Raw genomic sequence first — 12,500 nt, 5'->3', positions numbered from 1 at the left:
TATTAAATGAAATATTGTTGAAAACTGACCGTCGGATTGCAGTCTGTTGTCGAAGAGACTGAGTGAAAAGAAGGGGAACTACTCTTGTCGCTAGACAAAGTATGAGCCTTGCGGGAAATTGCTTGTGATGAACGTTTGAGCACGGCAAATCTAGATTCAGAAAACAACCGAACTCATGGATTTTATATGAAGATTCATGTGTTCAGGCCTGTAGTTGTTAATTTAAATGCGGTATGTTTGTATTGTTTGCTCCAGAGATGTATACTTCGTACGTTAGAGCGTTCGGAACTTTTCAGTCGCAAAAAGTAGTACCGAAACAGAACAATTTTCAACCCATTGCACTATCGAGGATTCAGGCTGTTGCTGGGTCGTTATTTGTTTGGTTGCTGGGTCATTATCGAAAAATAACTACCCCTACAAGTTTACAGAGGTAAAGAAGCAGAGGGGGGGAATAAGTAGAGGTTACATGCCGAGTCTCAGTGATTATCAAAAATAATGGTCGAAGTTAGGCCATTTGGAGCATGTTCTGTAGAATGAGCATAACTTTCCTGAAAGACAAGCTAGAACGCTAAAAGTTTCTGTGCAAATCATGCAGAGGCTACTTGTGTGTGTAAATAAATTTTATGAAGATTGCTTTATTTTTGTTCAATTTAAGACGTTTTGTTTGAGTACTCTTTTTTTTGGGTCACCCTGTATATACCCATAGTGGCATTACAGAGACAAAGAAGCAGCCCATGGGATTTTTTATTTTACGAGGATTTATATCGCGCACGTATCTCACCACACAAGGCGACTCAAGGCGCATGTTACCTATTAATGGGATATTATATATATATATATAGGTTACAACACGAGTGGGTTTTTATATGGCTTTTATTACAGTCAAGACCCAGCATTAGGCTATATGTCGGCCGGATTTTTTTCTGCAATCGACATGATTATGCTTTATGATACTGTGTTTTATGTTATTCTAGGGCTTCGTGAATTGCGATGTGGTGCCCCCAAAAAAATTCCATTAAAATTAAAGTTTTCTTATTTCATTATATTTTATTGTTCGCTTTTCACTGTAGTCTTCATGGTGTAACGGTTGACCGTGCGTTCCCAGAACACGGGATCAATCTCCGCTGGGGCTTAATTTTGTCCTGTTTTTTTCTCTCCCTTTTTTGTTTGTTTGTTAAATCATTTTGGAGTGCCAGTGTCTGTTGACAAGCTTTTATTATGTCTAAATAATGTTTAATCATATTTATAGTGTGTGTTCTGTGCTAATACACACCTGTTCAAAATGAATACAAGGCAACCAAGGGACATTACTTACACGAACGAGTTGCCCCCCGTCCTTTCGTGACAAGAAATGTATCTAGGACAGTAAGTGTCAGTGAACATGGGCTGGTTCTGCAACATTTAAATCAACTCTGCCAGGAAGTGTATGTTTGGACCACACAGACACACCCACAAACATACACGCACACGCATGCACACTCACTCGCACACACACACACACACACACACACACCCACACACACACACACACACACACTCACACACACACACACACACACACACACACACACACACACACACACACACACACACACACACACACACACACACACACACACATACGTGTCTGAGGGGGGAATATCTGGACATTTGCGGCAAAGAAAAATGTGTTTATCTGGACTTGTTTGTTTCTAAAGCTACAGAAACGGAGTGCGAGTGTAAACATGTGTTAGACTTTAAGAATACTTTTTGAGAAACAAAAAATTAAAAACACTCATTATTGAAATGTACACACCCAAAAATAGAGATTCTGAAACACGTGTTATATCTGGACATTCGCCACCTAAAAGTGAGTGATAGTCGGACATATGACCGGAAAGCTGTACATACTATCAACTTGATCAAAATAGCGTTACATATGCGTGGTAGTGCAAAAAAGCTACCAGTAATCCCAAATTAATTTTTTTTGACAGGGACAAACCAAGGGGAACTTTAACGCCTCTCGGCGTATTTTCTCGAGACAAATGTCTCCGCAGCTGATAGTTGGTAGACTTTATTGGATGTCGTTTTTCAAATGCAAGCCGTCAGAGACAGTAAGCTTAGAAAGGAATTACGAATTTGCTGGTCTTTATTGGAAGTCGTTATTCAAATGCCAACCGTCAGAGACAGAAAGCTTAGAAAGGAATTACGTTGTACTGGTTTCCTCCTTTGTCTGGTTCAGGTCGGGAAAGGCAGGCCCGGAATGACCTCAGGTGAAACTCATTACTGTTGACGAGTTTTAAGCTTCTTTTGGTTATGAATAGCCGTTTTCCAAACAGAGACCGATTGCAATATAAGGACTGGGTGGCCGAGTGGTAACGCACTTGCGCTCGGAATCGAGAGGTTGCGTGTTCGACCCTGGGTCAGGCCGCTATTTTCTCCCCCCTTTTCTAACCTAGGTGGTGGGTTCAAGTGCTAGTCTTTCGGATGAGACGAAAAACCGAGGTCCCTTCGTGTACACTACATTGGGGTGTGCACGTTAAAGATCCCACGATTGACAAAAGGGTCTTTCCTGGCAAAATTGTATAGGCATAGATAAAAATTGTCCACCAAATACCCGTGTGACTTGGAATAACAGGCCGTAAAAAGTAAATATTCGCCGTAATGGCTTGAAATTTACTGGCCGATGTGAATGCGTGATGTATTGTGTAAAAAATTCCATCTCACACGGCAGAAATTAATTTGTAAATCGCCGTGAGCTCTTGTGAGAAGGGGCGATTAATAAATGTCCATTATTTATTATTATTATTAATATACAAGACCTGAGCCAGGCAAAGGAGGCAAGTACGTAGAGGTTACATGCCGAGTCTCAGTGATTATCAAAAATAATGGTCGAAGTTAGCGGATCATGAAAAATGCGAGTTTTAGACATCACAATGCGCTAAGAGATTTAGAGAGCAAATCGAGAAATTGAATTATTGAACGAAGCGCGTAGCGGTGAGTTCAATAATCATTTTCGAGAATTGTACTATAAATCTCTTAGCGCACTGTGATAGTTTCAATAACGATATTGTCAGTACCGCAAGAGAAAAAAACACGGATCACAACGCACATTTTGCTACGCGTATTTGGACAGGCATAACAGTTTGGCCAAGTCGTGTTGGATCTACTTTTGTGTGTGCTGTCTCAAGTTTGTTGCGCTTTCTGTCATACACAAACTCTTGTTTTAATTTCTGTTGGTAAATTCCAGTGTACCAATAGCATTGATCTAAAAAGTGAAGTTCTTTCATAGAGACCTCATTTTGACTCGAAGAAAGGACTGTGAGCTTAGTTGTTTGCGATTCGAAACCTTCGCGCTTCGACCGATTGACTGTGCAGAGTGGCGCTCCCTGATTTGATTCCCAGGCTTGGCAAGTGCTAGCTCATTTTCAAAATAAATGTAGTATGTTTCTCGTGTTGTATGTACACTCATCGGGGAGTCTGGTACTAAATTATAATGGACAGTAAGAATGCTCCAAACCCTACACATATTATATCCCCATCGTTTTTCCCTTCACATTTGCCCAACATGTTAATTTGCTGAGCGTTTGAAACCTTTATCGTTTCACAAAGTGACTTTTCAACAAATCATGCATAATAAATTTATCGTGGCAATGGACCGTAGCTTCCAATATATGTACCGACCCTGTTACCATTTTTCTGACGCCATTTTTGTTGATTTACTGACATTATTACACTATATTTAATATCAAAATACAAATATACTGTTCAAAAAAAGAAACGCATAGCTTGTAATATTTGGTTAATTTAGTTATATGGCTACAAGGATATCCACCAAACTGCAGAAAATGTTTATCTGGTCGTCGACCTTTCGTCCATTGCCACAAGTGAGCTCTGCACGTGACGCATGCGTTATCAGTGGCTACAATGTCAAAATTGCTCATTTGGCATGACCACTCGTCATGCTTCAGTGTAATCTCGTGAAACTCGGGGAATATTGAGCTCTCACCATGTCTTCCAAAACCCATAAAAGCGGATTGTTCGCCACAAAGAAATCAGACGACAATTCAGCGACGAAAGATGGCCCGATTGAGCAGAGAAGACCGCCAAATTGCATTGGGTCGTTTACAAGCAGGCCAAAATCAAAGTGCAATCGCCAGGCACTTCCACGTGTCCCAGAGCACCATCAGTAGACTGTGGGTCAGGTTTCAAGCCACTGGCTCCGTTGCTGACTTGCCACGAGCGGGAAGACCAAGGGCGACAACTGCTGCTCACGACCGCTTCATACGGCTCCGCCACCTCCGGAATCGTTTCCTGTCGGCCTCATCTTCTGTCCAGGCTCTCCCCGGGCCACACCGATTATCGGACCAGACCGTGCGGAACCGCCTGCATGAAGCTGGTTTGAGAGCTCGCAGACCTCACAGAGGAGCTGTCCTCACCCGCCGCCATCGCCAGAACCGAGTGCAGTGGGGCAACCAGCACCTTCGCTGGACCGTCCGGAATCACTGGAGACACGTGTGGTTCAGCGACGAGTCCTACTTCCTGCTCCAGCGACATGATGGTCGGAGGAGGGTCTACCGGAGAGTAAACGAACGTTACGCGCCCAACTGTGTGGATGAGGCACCCGTTCATGGTGGTGGAGGCGTCATGGTGTGGGGGGCGAGCAATACCGCTGGAAGGAGCACCCTGGTGCACGTCCAAGGGCGCATAACTGCCCAGCGATACGTGGAGGAAATTCTGCGCCCACACGCCCTTCCTCTTCTGGCTGACTAGGATGCCATATTCCAGCAGGACAACGCTCGCCCGCACACAGCACGACTCACCACCCAGTTCCTCACCGACCACCATGTCCAGGTGCTTCCCTGGCCATCCATGTCGCCAGACATGAACCCGATAGAACACCTCTGGGATGAATTGGACAGACGTGTGCGCAGGCGAGAAGAAGCGCCGGCAAATCACCGCGATCTATTGCAGGCACTTCAGGAGGAGTGGGACACCATCCCACAGCAAGATATCCGGCATCTGATCCAGTCCATGCCCAGAAGGTGCCGGGCAGTTGTTGCTGCTCAAGGCAGTCACACCCCCTACTGACTTGACAGCCTCGGCACCCAATCGTATTGATTGACTGATTGATTTGAAGATGCAAATGAACTGTGTGTGCATTCAACTGTGTCCATACCAAATTTCAAACAAATAATCTAAATATTGGATTTTCTGTTAATTTTTTCGAAAAATAAAACAAATTTGGCAAGTAGCAACTATACGTTTCTTTTTTTGAACAGTATATGTTCATTCATTTTGCTGTGGGTGCTTCTTCAAACATATCTGTATCCACTTAAACAGGGGGAAAGGTCTAACCACATTTGCTTCTGTAAAAATTTCGTTTTAAGAGACCGACCTAAGAATTCACCAGCTTTGGAGAATGACTCATAATAAAAGTTTCACAAACACAAATTGTAGTATAAGAGGAAATATTATTGTACACTTATAAACATGTGTGTCCGGTGGGGTGATAACGCGAGACAACTCCTGTGATCTTGCTGCGAGGTTCCGCCTGTTACCATAGTCTGTTTACCGTATAACATGCACGACTTATATTACACACGAACTGTTACCAAAGCGACATGCTATTTGGGACCAATGCACGTTTTTTTTCCTTTCTCGTGTGATCTTGCCGCGAGGTTCCGCCTGTTACCAGCCGACAGAAAGAAGGGGCATAACCTCACCATAACCGCCCATTGGCATATGCCACCAAATCTCTGTTGATCTTTGCTCAACCAAGAGGTTTTATTGTTTAAGTAATGTACTGTTTATAAGAGGTGACAGACACCTGAACCAAGTCATGCATAGACTAATAACATTAAGCTGCCATTCAACAAGCAAACAAGAGGCGCGCGTTTGATGATTAGGTGTGTATGTACAAATAACACACATTGGCATTTTAGTGCCAATTAAAATATATAATGTTTCAAACAAACCTTGCGCAGAGATGCTTGTCAACCAGCAGACACTTAGTAACTCAGATTCTCCAAGCGGATATTTTTTACAAGTTTTTTGTTTGAGATCAGAGATTTAAACATTTTTAATTTGTTTATGAATACTTTTTTCAAATTTAGTTCATAGAATTAAAAAAAAACTATTAATATTTCTGATGTGTATAGTTTACCATGTTGTTGTTTTTTTTATAGATCAGAGATTTCAACTTTTATTTTCTGAATTCTTTCTTCTTTCTCCCTTTTTTTTTAGATAAGAGATTTAGAAAAATAGATTTCTGATATATTTTACAAAAAAAGATAATGACAACATTAATTGAATATTTATAGAGAAACCACAAATATTTATTTCATTTGAATATTGTGCAAGGATATTTGGTGCGGATCTATCAGTATCATTCAGCACGGTATTAAAAAATGGCGGTATGCGGTTTGCAAGCATGTTTTATCTCGTTTACATTTCCTCAGGCTACACTTGAAATTATCTTGGAAAGTTCTTGCTTCTTAATTTGACCAACCCTGTAACTGAATGCATGTATGTATATTGCTTGATAAGCCTGAAATAAACCACAGAACTGTACAAATAGCTCTAGGTCGATTGAAATTTGAAGGTTCAGAACACTGGCGACTGCTCTCACACTCAGTGTCTCACTCAGTTACTGAGTCAGATGCTGACATTAACAGCTATTGTGTTTTCAGCGTAGCAATAGGGCCCGATATTTAGACGAGACAAGTATAATGCCGACGAGTCGAAGACGAGTCGCATTATACTTGTTCGAGTCTAAATATCGGACCCTATTGCTACGATGAAAACACAATAGCGTTTATATAGCTATTCTGACATTAAATTCTGTGTTAGAATCATGTTTTTGTCAGCGACAAGTACCAGAATGGTCCATGTCGTTGATTGCAGACGACGGTTCCCTTTCCGCATGAAGCCACGGAAATAACCGAACATTGAAAAACCCACGGACATGTATTACGGAGAAAACTCGAGATAACCGGATGCTTAGCATTACGTCAATATGTTAGGAATCATATGACGTCATGACGTATAATGCTTGCCTACGTAGATTGTATGTTCGAAAGTCTGACTTCTGTTGGGAATTCGCGTGGTGAAGACAGCGGTAAATCTGTAGATGATAAGAGAACAAGGATAGTCTCAGAAGAAACAACGAAATGTTTTAGACCGGTAACTTCATTTCAACATTGCACTATACAATGGACGTTCTATGTGACAGGAGAGTTTGCTGATTTTGTGTTAAACATTGGAGAGATCGTCTGCTAGAATCCGAGATAGGTCGCTTCAGATTGCAGATTCTGGAAATTTGCAAGGTTTGTTGCCTGTTAAAGAACTGCATTTTACACGTAATGTATGTCATGTACAGTAAGCAACAACAAAAACACACACAAAGCAAATGGCATCGTCTGTCGACTAGTCACAGAGTGACAGAAACAAACCTGGCGAGGTATGCGTGTACTTTATACACGTGGAAGAAACCGGAACCATGCGTCTTTGTTATTGCCGATATCGTTTGGATATCGGCAAAAATGGCCAACTTTCGTAGCGTTATGCTTTGATGATCGGAAAAGGGATGTGTGAGACCATCCAATCACAGCCCCCGAATTCCCCCACGTGTCCATCAGAATAGCTATATATTGATGATTGAATGAGAATTGTATTCTGTCTGATTCAATTTTCATGGAGCACACAGCAATATGTTCAGTTCCTAGAGATTTAAATTGCTTCATATTGTGTAAAATTGAGGCGTAACTCGTATTTTGTCACAATCTGACAAAGCCAAAAGCGGCAACTGAATGTTGTGCATTTAAATGTTAATATTAAAATCAAAGTTCAACTTCAAACGGGAACAGTTTTCACTCACTGTAGTGTAGTTTTTTTTTATAAAACGATCCAAATTTACGTTCATCTTATTTTTCATCATTTTCTGATTCCAAAAACATATAAATATGTTATATCTGGATTAAAAACAACCTCTGAAAATTAAAAATATAAAAATTATTATCAAAATTAAATTGTCGAAATCAATTTAAAAACACTTACCGGCCCCCGTAGTGCAGTGGTTAGCGCATCGGGCTGTGGGCCGGGAGGTCGTGGGCTACGGTCGGCTCCTACCCAGAGTGGAAGTGCTATGGTTCCTATGGGAAGGCTGGGATCACACAGCCGAGTGTCATTCACTTAACGAATGCGACTTTGAGGGTGCTCAGGTTCTGTATACCTGACCAACACCGCAGGTGCGGCAGTTCTCGGGCCTGGTTGATGCCAGGATATATTATGACAGTAAGCGTAGAGTGCTGCCCTGTCACGTAGTCTCAAACCAAATTGGAAATCCAAAGCATCATCATTATAATCATCCTCATCTCATTAATCATCCAAAATATAAATTGTCCTTGCTCTTGTGGCCCTTCATGCCCGGAGCTCTCATGGTGACCTTGGTCTCAGTGTTCCTGTTCCTTCCTTCCCTGAATAGTAGTTCTGCTGTCAGTCTTCAACGTGTGACGTTCTGGGGGGTCGACGGAGGGACGTGGTGGCGGTCTGCTCTCTGGAGGGGACGCTCACTCTGTCTGGCTCCGCGACTTAAAAGTCAATGTCGTTAGTAGGGGGCATAGTAGGTAGTGGGCTGCGTCCGTTAGCTCGGGACAGACCCACTACTTAACACCGTCGATGTGACTCAGCAGAAGTGCAGTGTCATCTTCCGAGGGTAGCCTACCGCAGCGACCCGACATCCCCCAACTGGAGCGTCTGTAAAATCGACAAGTCTGGCAGCGGAACGAAATTCAGAGGTGGTTGGAGCAGCGAGTGCAGGGACAGGGCGGTGTGAGAGCACAACGGGACAAGGAACAGGTGTAAAGACGAAAAAGAAAAAAAATAAAAACACATTCATCTTATTCCTTGTCGGTTTCTGATTCCAAAAACATATAGATATGATATGTTTGGATTAAAAACACGCTCAGAAAGTTAAAACGAAGAGAGGTACAGAAAAGCGTGCTATCCTTCTCAGCGCAACTACTACCCCGCTCTTCTTGTCAATTTCACTGCCTTTGCCATGAGCGGTGGACTGACGATGCTACGAGTATACGGTCTTGCTGAAAAGTTGCATTGCGTTCAGTTTCATTCTGTGAGTTCGACAGCTACTTGACTAAATGTTGTATTTTCGCCTTACGCGACTTGATGTTTTTTGGGGGTAGAGGGGGCACGTTCACCCAGTGCCCCCCCCCCCCCCCCCTCGTTCACCCCTGAGTATACAAACAACAGTTTTGCTCAACACTGCCATCACAATGCTTACCCCCCCCCCCCCTCTCGTCCACCCCTGAGTATACACACCACAGTTTTTCTCATCACTAACATCCCAGTGTAACCACCACCCCACAACCCCCCCCCCCCTCTCGTCCACCCCTGAGTATACACACCACAGTTTAGCTCATCACTAACATCCCAGTGTAACCACCACCCCACAACCCCCCCCCCCCTCTCGTCCACCCCTGAGTATACACACCACAGTTTAGCTCATCACTAACATCCCAGTGTAACCACCACCCCACAACCCCCCCCCCCCTCTCGTCCACCCCTGAGTATACACACCACAGTTTAGCTCATCACTAACATCCCAGTGTAACCACCACCCCACAACCCCCCCCCCTCTCGTCCACCCCTGAGTATACACACCACAGTTTAGCTCATCACTAACATCCCAGTGTAACCACCACCCCACAACCCCCCCCCCCCCTCTCGTCCACCCCTGAGTATACACACCACAGTTTAGCTCATCACTAACATCCCAGTGTAACCACCACCCCACAACCCCCCCCCCCCTCTCGTCCACCCCTGAGTATACACACCACAGTTTAGCTCATCACTAACATCCCAGTGTAACTACCACCCCACAACCCCCCCCCCCCCTCTCGTCCACCCCTGAGTATACACACCACAGTTTAGCTAACATCCCAGTGTAACCACCACCCCACAACCCCCCCCCCCTCTCGTCCACCCCTGAGTATACACACCACAGTTTAGCTCATCACTAACATCCCAGTGTAACCACCACCCCACAACCCCCCCCTCTCGTCCACCCCTGAGTATACACACCACAGTTTAGCTCATCACTAACATCCCAGTGTAACCACCACCCCACAACCCTCCCCCCCTCTCGTCCACCCCTGAGTATACACACCACAGTTTAGCTCATCACTAACATCCCAGTGTAACCACCACCCCACAACCCCCCCCCCCCTCTCTCGTCCACCCCTGAGTATACACACCACAGTTTAGCTCATCACTAACATCCCAGTGTAACCACCACCCCACAACCCCCCCCCCCCTCTCGTCCACCACTTAGTATACACACCACAGTTTAGCTCATCACTAACATCCCAGTGTAACCACCACCCCACAACCCCCCCCCCCCTCTCGTCCACCCCTGAGTATACACACCACAGTTTAGCTAACATCCCAGTGTAACCACCACCCCACAACCCCCCCCCCCCCTCTCGTCCACCCCTGAGTATACACACCACAGTTTAGCTCATCACTAACATCCCAGTGTAACCACCACCCCACAACCCCCCCCCCCTCTCGTCCACCACTGAGTATACACACCACAGTTTAGCTCATCACTAACATCCCAGTGTAACCACCACCCCACAACCCCCCCCCCCCTCTCGTCCACCACTGAGTATACACACCACAGTTTAGCTCATCACTAACATCCCAGTGTAACCACCACCCCACAACCCCCCCCCCCCCCTCTCGTCCACCCCTGAGTATACACACCACAGTTTAGCTCATCACTAACATCCCAGTGTAACTACCACCCCACAACCCCCCCCCCTCTCGTCCACCCCTGAGTATACACACCACAGTTTAGCTCATCACTAACATCCCAGTGTAACCACCACCCCACAACCCCCCCCTCTCGTCCACCCCTGAGTATACACACCACAGTTTAGCTCATCACTAACATCCCAGTGTAACCACCACCCCACAACCCCCCCCCCCTCTCGTCCACCCCTGAGTATACACACCACAGTTTAGCTCATCACTAACATCCCAGTGTAACCACCACCCCACAACCCCCCCCCCCCCTCTCTCGTCCACCCCTGAGTATACACACCACAGTTTAGCTCATCACTAACATCCCAGTGTAACCACCACCCCACAACCCCCCCCCCCTCTCGTCCACCCCTGAGTATACACACCACAGTTTAGCTCATCACTAACATCCCAGTGTAACCACCACCCCACAACCCCCCCCTCTCGTCCACCCCTGAGTATACACACCACAGTTTAGCTCATCACTAACATCCCAGTGTAACCACCACCCCACAACCCCCCCCCTCTCGTCCACCCCTGAGTATACACACCACAGTTTAGCTCATCACTAACATCCCAGTGTAACCACCACCCCACAACCCCCCCCCCCCCCTCTCGTCCACCCCTGAGTATACACACCACAGTTTAGCTCATCACTAACATCCCAGTGTAACCACCACCCCACAACCCCCCCCCCCTCTCGTCCACCCCTGAGTATACACACCACAGTTTAGCTCATCACTAACATCCCAGTGTAACCACCACCCCACAACCCCCCCCCTCTCGTCCACCCCTGAGTATACACACCACAGTTTAGCTCATCACTAACATCCCAGTGTAACCATCACCCCACAACCCCCCCCCCCCTCTCGTCCACCCCTGAGTATACACACCACAGTTTAGCTCATCACTAACATCCCAGTGTAACCACCACCCCACAACCCCCCCCCCCCTCTCGTCCACCCCTGAGTATACACACCACAGTTTAGCTCATCACTAACATCCCAGTGTAACCACCACCCCACAACCCCCCCCCCTCTCGTCCACCCCTGAGTATACACACCACAGTTTAGCTCATCACTAACATCCCAGTGTAACCACCACCCCACAACCCCCCCCCCCCTCTCGTCCACCCCTGAGTATACACACCACAGTTTAGCTCATCACTAACATCCCAGTGTAACCACCACCCCACAACCCCCCCCCCCCCTCTCGTCCACCCCTGAGTATACACACCACAGTTTAGCTCATCACTAACATCCCAGTGTAACCACCACCCCACAACCCCCCCCCCCCTCTCGTCCACCCCTGAGTATACACACCACAGTTTAGCTCATCACTAACATCCCAGTGTAACCACCACCCCACAACCCCCCCCCTCTCGTCCACCCCTGAGTATACACACCACAGTTTAGCTCATCACTAACATCCCAGTGTAACCACCACCCCACAACCCCCCCCCCTCTCGTCCACCCCTGAGTATACACACCACAATTTAGCTCATCACTGCCATCACAGTGCACCTTCCCATCACAGCGAAAGCCTTTCCAGATACACTGGTCGTTGCTACACCTAGCTCCACCTAGTCGGCGTACACGTCCAATTCCCTAGAACATATAGACACTGTTGAATGTCTTTTGGTGAAAACAGCAGCAATGAGTCAAACAATAATCGATGGCAGGAAAAACGGTGAACAT

General features: G+C 45.9%; 1 long non-coding RNA gene across 1 annotated transcript in view; it reads right to left on the bottom strand.

The window, feature by feature from the left end:
* Positions 1-12,379: 12,379 nt before the first annotated feature.
* The window catches only part of LOC138972433 (uncharacterized), a 1,534-nt gene continuing 1,413 nt past the window's right edge, over positions 12,380-12,500 (bottom strand). Inside the window, exon 3 of the long non-coding RNA XR_011457609.1 lies at positions 12,380-12,410. This is a non-coding gene — a long non-coding RNA (uncharacterized lncRNA). The remainder of the gene's footprint in view (positions 12,411-12,500) is intronic.

The sequence above is a fragment of the Littorina saxatilis genome, linkage group LG8 (assembly GCF_037325665.1).
Source record: "Littorina saxatilis isolate snail1 linkage group LG8, US_GU_Lsax_2.0, whole genome shotgun sequence".
NCBI lineage: Eukaryota > Metazoa > Mollusca > Gastropoda > Littorinimorpha > Littorinidae > Littorina > Littorina saxatilis.
Note: the sequence above shows the minus strand (reverse complement) of the source record. Positions and strands in the feature narration are given on the sequence as shown.